This window comes from Gymnoscopelus microlampas (genome assembly GCF_963454915.1).
Source record: "Gymnoscopelus microlampas genome assembly, chromosome: 14".
In the NCBI taxonomy this organism is placed as follows: Eukaryota; Metazoa; Chordata; class Actinopteri; order Myctophiformes; family Myctophidae; genus Gymnoscopelus; species Gymnoscopelus microlampas.
This window is the reverse complement of record NC_139951.1, coordinates 40,552,573-40,560,072: the sequence shown is the minus strand read 5'-3', so window position 1 is coordinate 40,560,072 and position 7,500 is coordinate 40,552,573. Positions and strand designations below refer to the sequence as shown.

Below are 7,500 nucleotides of genomic sequence, written 5' to 3'. Positions count from 1 at the left end.
GTGTGTGTGTGTGTGTGCATGTCCTGAGCTCGTGTTCTCTCTCCCCTAGCACACTTCCTTGGCTCTGCCCTTGTGCTTGCTACCATGGCGGAAAACAGGTGGATCCATTAGCATGCTAACAGCAATCTGGCCTCAAGGACAATGGAAGCCAGGCCAGCCCTAACAGCCCAGGCACGGCCCTGCCATCGCTCCAGGACACACTCATCTTGTACAGTAAATAACTCTACATCTGCTCCTGCCCCCAGACCCATCAATCTGGATCTAATCAGCGGCTTAAATGTTTTGCTATTTGTCTTTTATGTAGCCATTACGCCACTTCGTGCCCAGGTGTTGCATGCACTTCGGGATTACATGAAATAACCATTTCGTAGTTGCTCAGAGCTTAACCCTTTGAGTTGACACGGTCGTACGGCGGACGTAGCCAATCTACATGCTCACAATGCGTAGATCGGCTATAAGTGAGCAGCCTCGCTGAGCCATAGGTCAGGAGTAGCCTGGAAACCAGACGAATCTGCCATTGCAAAAACAAAATTGCCCCTCGGCAGATTTGGTCTGGCACCGCTCAGTTGTGATTGGATGTCACTCCCTCCGAAGTAGTGAGGGACCAATCAGGACCCAGTATGCAAATATGGGGCCGGGTTTATCACCGGAGGCTTTTTTTGAATTCGCCCCTTGGAAATGCAGGTTACACACAGAGATTCCAGACGAATATCTACGCATTGATATTAGTCTGGCCATGCCAGGGTAGGTCAGGAGCCTATCTCCTGTTTCTGTAGCGTGTACATACCCCAGCCATGATTTACAAGTACCAACCTGAACATTATGCTAGTTTTCCGCAAGGACTTACCCCCAATACAACCCTTGATGCAGAGTGCCAAGCAGAGAGGCATTGGGTTCCATTTTTATAGTCTTGTAAAGTCTTATAGTCTTATAGTCTCTGGTATGACTCGAGGAATTGAACCCCGACCTTACAATCTCAGGCCGAACACTCTAACCACAAGGCCACTGAGCTGGTCATATTAAACTAAATATAGGCCCAGGGTATTTTTGAGGATTTTGCGGTAACGACATGCCCAAAACAGGGTCAGACACCAGGGTTATTGTGGTTAATTATAAGCGCAACCCTCGGGTCGAATCAACAACGATGCCTTTGAAGATGTCTCCATTTAATGCAAACGCTGTGGGAGCCTATACTGTCTATCAAAAATGATGCATTTTTAACTTCAGTCAGAGGCAAAGGGATGGAAACTTTTCCTCTTGAGTTTTAGATTTCCCTCTCAAAAATGTCATGTGCGCTGCTCATACAAAGTGACTCGGTTCAAAATGACATGAACACCAGTTAACATAATACTTCTTTTGCATAATAACCGCTCTCGTCTGCTCTCAGCTACATCTACATGACATGCACTCAGAATACAGACAAATAACGGTAATGAACATCAACAAAGGGACAACTGCAGTCCCAGCGTGCATAAACGGCATCTCAATAATGGCCTTAAGATACATTTCTACACAACCACTGCCAATAAAAAACGCCATAAACCTTGTTAAATGCTGTCTTTGTTGGTACTGTAACTAGCTATTTGCCACGCCGGTTAGTCAAAGAACAAGATAACTAGTGTCCATTTTTTTTTTACCATTGATACTGCACCAAGTTACTACTGCGGTTCATTAACAAAGCCGCACTAATCGAATTAATCATCCTTGCATTGATACATACTGTATATATGTCCTGATGAAGGTCTGAACAGGCCGAAACGTTGACGAGTAATAAAAAACTAAGCGGAGCTTTTTGCAACTTCACCAGTGTGCACACTCAATTATTTTTTTATGATACTTTGTTTGTCTTGCACCTGGGCCACGGATGTGCGTGCAGTGCACTGCCGTTTTCATCCTTGCATTGACACACTGGTCACTAGTGTGGTTATGGCATACATCTCCTTTGGCCAAAATGTTAATAGCAATCTTCATACCTCCCCTACAGCAGTGGTTCTCAACCTGTGGGCCGTGAGGATATTGCAAGTGGGCCCCCAACTAATTGGTGAAACACTACGATATGTTGAATTGAAAATGTCATTTCTTTACAACTTTGAAACATTTGTTTGTTGTGGATCTTGTGATACTTAATGTTAGTTTCACTGATCCAAGCGGGAACAGAAACGTCCCCTGAAAATGCACACGGCCGCGAAGATTTTCAAAGCGGGCCCTGATCCAGAATCACTACAACAGTATACTAAGTACAAAACTACTTGACTTCACAAGAACAATGCTGATTAAACGTCAGAGATTTGCTGAAATAAATAGTCTTGCATGCGTAGAGTATTGACTACGATGCCATTTTCACGCTCGTGGCGATTTTTACGTAGACATTTCCTGGTCGTTTGTTTCATGTGTAATGCACACACCAGAAGAAACATGGGCTGTGAGTCTACTTTTGAGGGGATATACATGCATACACGTATACAGTATAAACCCTGTTTCTAGACAGCTTGGCCATCAGCCACACACCATGAAAAAAACAAAGAAATCTATAACAACAGCTTTCATTATGCAAGCACCATAGTACCTCTGCTGCACCATGTGATTTCTCAGAAACACTAACCTTGGCAATCCTCGATCTGCTCCTCTACAAATAATCCACCAGTGCGTTTAAACATTCATTAAGGCATTAAGTCAGTAAGGCACAGTGAATTACCACCTCCCGTGCACTACTAATACGCCCTACACCGGGGGTCTTCAACGTTATTCAGGTCAAGGACCCCATAGATGAGAGAGAGATGAAGCAGGGACCCCCCACTACATATTGTATAAAATTGTGTTGCAGATTACACTCCTTTTTTTTCTTGATCTGCTGTTTTTTCCCTCTACAACTATACCTCTTTGCCAAAAAATAACCGATCTACAAGCCCAAAACACCTCGCAGAGCTTGTTTTTGACTGTCTTGTCTGCTATTTTTGACTACAGTTCTCAGAAAAGGCATGCTTGTTAATGTAAAAAAAAAATCATATCACACAAAGATTTGGCGGCCCCCCTGTAGTAACTCTGAGGACCCTCTATAGGGGTCCCGGAGTGGAACCCCTGTTGAAGACCCCTGCCCTATATTGAAACTACTACAAACTTATACAGTACGCCTATAATAAAAGCAGGCTATTCAGACACACTGCAGAGCCCTTTGCAGAATCGCTGCCAAATTCCCTCCGAGTGCAACTGCCAACAGGTTTGACAAAAAATATGTTACAAGGTTACAACGCATGTCTTGACATCCAGAAACCGGGGAGTAGAAATAGAACTCTCAAAATGTTCAAAAAGCTACTCGACCAGCACTGACTCTATTTTTAAAAATAAATATCCTTTCTGTTTCAACCCTCTTCACATTAGTTACACTTACAACTATATGTTTTTGAGAATATCTGCATTCTCCACACACCCGGCCACAGAAGCTACTGGTGGTGAGTGGTAGTACAGTATATGTGTGCTTACAGTATGTCACGGTAAGGAACATGCTGTACTGTCAAATGTTCCAAAAAAAACGTTCCATATTGCTTTAACCCATGCAATCCTGTGTCATTTTAGATTTTAGCTATAACCATTATTTCATACTTTGGCTATTAAAAAATAGTAGATCTACAAGCTCATAGCACGGCAGAGTGTCGCACTATATGAGCTTATATATCTGCAATTTTTTCTCAAATCTTTGCTTCTGGGGGTCCCTGGAACAACATATTTTGAGATGGGGGTCCACGGCCAAATAAATATCATTTTGGGAGTCCTTGACATGAAAAGGTTTGAGAACCACTGATATAGCAACTATAGCAAAAAAACAATATATTCAAAGATTTGCACAAATGTTCAAGATTGAAAAAAAAAAGCAGATCTACAAGCTCATAGCGCGGCTATGCCACACTATGAGCTTGTATATCTGCCATTTTTCAATAGCCCAAAGAAATCTAAATGGGTTAAATGGGTTAAGGGGTGTGTTTAGCAGACACAGTTTAACCTTCGCCCCAAAAACATGTTTTTTTAATTCACTGAAGATCTCCCTCCCTGACAAGCAGACATCGGTGAAACTGCACAGCTGGTCCTTTGGAAGATACTAGATACTACAACATAACGTCATACTATGAAAGAGGCTTGTCTGCATAATTTGAGGAACTACACAATCTGTCAGCACCCCGTGAAACCACAGTTTCATGGCACACTCTCCTGACTGTGTTGTGACGTCACCGTCCTGTCCTCGGTGTTCTTTGTTTTTCCTGCCCTGAAACCAGAGATACAGGAAGGCGGAAGGAAGTCTGTCCGGATATTTCTTTAAAAAAACAGAACGTCATTAAGTCCTCGTTGAACAGACCTACACTCTGAGCCGCAGCGATACTTAACCTGTGGGTCGGGGTCCCACTGGTGGGCCATTAGGATATTGCAAGTGGGGTCCCCAAAATAATGAATGATAATATAACATTATAGGGGGGAAGTCATGGTATGTTTTCTTTAAAACCCTGACAGTTCCGTTTTCGTTGCGATGCCGATAAAGAGGAAGGAACTCATGTTAGTTCCAATTGATCTAAACCGCAACACAATCGATGAATTAATCATTAAAATAAACACACTCTGAAAAATGCATGCAAGATTTTCAAGTGTGGCCCTGATCCGGAAAAGGTTGAGAACCACTGCTCTGACTCTATAATAAAGTGGAGCCCATTTTAAGAAGCTACTAGTAGTGCCAGCTCTGCCATGGGGGAGAGAAATGGTCGTGGGAGCCCTTGTTCCTCCCAATAACACCCACTGCTGCACACCAGCGACCCCCTGTAGCTTGTAGACCCGTACCACTGTTAATGTATAGTACAGCCCTCCCGTAGAGCCCCTGTAGCCTGTAGACCTGTACCATCACTGCTAATGTAATGTACAGTACAGCCCCCAGCCCTTATACAGCTGGTGCTGCTACTAATGGTGACATCGGAGCCCTCAGCCCACAAACAAGTGTGTGCATGTGTGTGCATGTGTGTGTGCATGGGTGTGTGTAAAATTATGTTTCTCTCCTTCCTGCCAGAGTTGTGTTAGCATCTCATTATCCACTCAACTGGGTGCACTATCTGTTAATGCTTGTAGTATCTGTGCGCCCATCTATGCATGTTTCTATGTGTGTGTGTGTGTGTGTGTGTGTGTGTGTGTGTGTGTGTGTGTGCGAGTGTGTGTGAGCGTGCACGTCTCGAGGCCCTCTCCCACTGTACCCCCATCATCATGCTCCCAGTAGAGCAGCAGACGGGATCAGACTGCGTCCGGATCACATTCTCTCGCCATCAGCACTTCGCTGGCTGCCGTGCAGCGCAGAGCGGATCGTATGTTTCACATGTGACTTCCTCCACTCACGGACACCTCGCCACTGAGTGCCCTGCCTCGAAACCCAAGAAGGGACACTCGTCGGATTCAGTCACCGTCGCCACGGGGGGAAAGCCCGACACACACACAGTCACACACACACACACACACACACACAAGCATACATAGACACACACACACTCACGTGCGCGTCGCACACCCTAGTTTTGACAGCAGCACATGTGACATTGCCACAAAGGGCCCAGATGGAGCTGTTAGCCGAGGTCATGGAATTAAGCAGAAATTAAATCTCACAACTGCAAATGTAAAGGATGATGTTTAGGTATTATCATTCTAATCCTGTGTTGCTGCTGTTGTACGTGGTACAAACCAAAACAGATTTAACCATTGCTGTTATGACATTTCTGTGACCGTTCCACGTTTATGGAAGATGCTTCTGAACATGTATTCTGTTGCTACAGTTCGACCACTTAATCAAATAACTAATAACCAAAAATAGCTCACAAACGCAATCTACAAGCTCACAACACGTCGCAGCGCAGCTTGTGGATCTGCTATTTCCGGTGTCCATGACATGCTTTCTGGCTTCTAATATGTGCTCCAAATGACCGAAATCAGCCGTGACGACCGAGTACTTAAAAATCCAACGCGAAGTGGAAGGGAAGGATGGATCATCGGTGGCTGGGAAGGGGAGGGGAAGGGGAGGGGAGGGGGTGGAGCAGGGGCGGATACTCACAGTATGGAGCTTCCAAGTGAGCCCCTGTCTCCATGGTAACTTAGACCGCTGTCCACTAAAGGTGTAATAGCATGTACCACAATGTGTGTGTGTGTGTGTGTGTGTGTGTGTGTGTGTGTGTGTGTGTGTGTGTGTGTGTGTGTGTGTGTGTGTGTGTGTGTGTGTGTGTGTGTGTGTGTGAGGGTTGGGTGCGTGAGTGAGTGAGTGAGCGAGCGAGTGGGGGAGGGAGGGAGGGAGGGAGGTACTTGGGCTCATAGCAAGGCCACTCCACTGTTCTGGCAGATGCATGCATCATCGGACTCGGCGTCATTGAAAAATCAATAGCCAAGGCAAAGCTGAGAGAGGCTTGGGTGACGTGGAGGTGGTGGAGGAGGAGAGAGGGGGGGCGGGGGGGACAGAAGCCAACGATTAAACAAACTGAGATTTCGTCAGCAAACGAACTGGAGCTGAATCAGTGTACACAGCCGACCAAGTAGGCGGGGAGAAGGGGGGGGGGGTGTAGTATTTTCGGTGGTGGCCATATAACAAGGCAGCTGAGGTCATTAGGCAGCGCTTTAGTGCATCTTCTAATGACCATCATTATGGTGCCCTGTACTGTATTTTGGTGCTTGTATTGACCAAAGGCCACGTCTTGGCAGTATGCAAGGGCCATGATTTTTTTTTCCAATTCAGATGCGATGCAAAACCAGCTCATTTTGCTCAATTGAAAATATTTCTAACACCCCCCCGCCTCTTTTTATTACCCATTATGGAGTGATACCTCTGTTGTGTATCACAGTTTCTTCTACATAGGGACACTGAGTTACAACCCCCCCAATACAGTCACTCACACACACACAAACACACTCCACGCGAAAAACAGGCAGGCGATAGACGAATGTGCGCCATCATTCAATTCAGCACCCCATGCGTATGGACAGCTCCTTCCGAAGGCCATCTAGAATCAATGCAGATCCATTAACACGGGTGAAACCCACTACATGAACAACCACTGGATTCCACGGGCCGCTTAGCCCGGTTCTAATGAAACCTTCTTAAAGCTGCTGTTTTGTCTACAGACACACATAACACAGCCATAGCGAAGGCTTACACCGCTAACCCAGCGAAGGCTTTTCACTGAGACTCAGGTATTTGTCTCAAATCTCCAGACTCTTCGGTACTACGTTTGAAATACAGCTCCAAACAACAGTTCACACACTATCTTCTACAGCTCCTACCCTGATAAACTAACTGGGCTCCATGGGAGAAGGGTTTAGTGTTGAGCCCTGTGGATACGTACTGAGTTTTTGAGGTATCGTGCAGCAATAGGAATCAATATTATATATTCAGTATGCATGCCTGGCACTGTTTGTGAGAGGTGCCTGTCAGACCGGTGATTGAGGAATAAGAGTCTAGACTGACAAATTTAGGGATATTATGTGCTCAGCAAA

At 45.4% G+C, this 7,500-nt stretch overlaps 1 protein-coding gene across 1 annotated transcript in view; it reads right to left on the bottom strand.

Moving 5' to 3' along the window:
- The window catches only part of nrxn1a (neurexin 1a), a gene marked incomplete at its 5' end in the record, with an annotated part of 119,349 nt that overhangs the window by 110,952 nt on the left and 897 nt on the right, over positions 1-7,500 (bottom strand). The gene's annotated exons all lie outside the window — the stretch shown is intronic.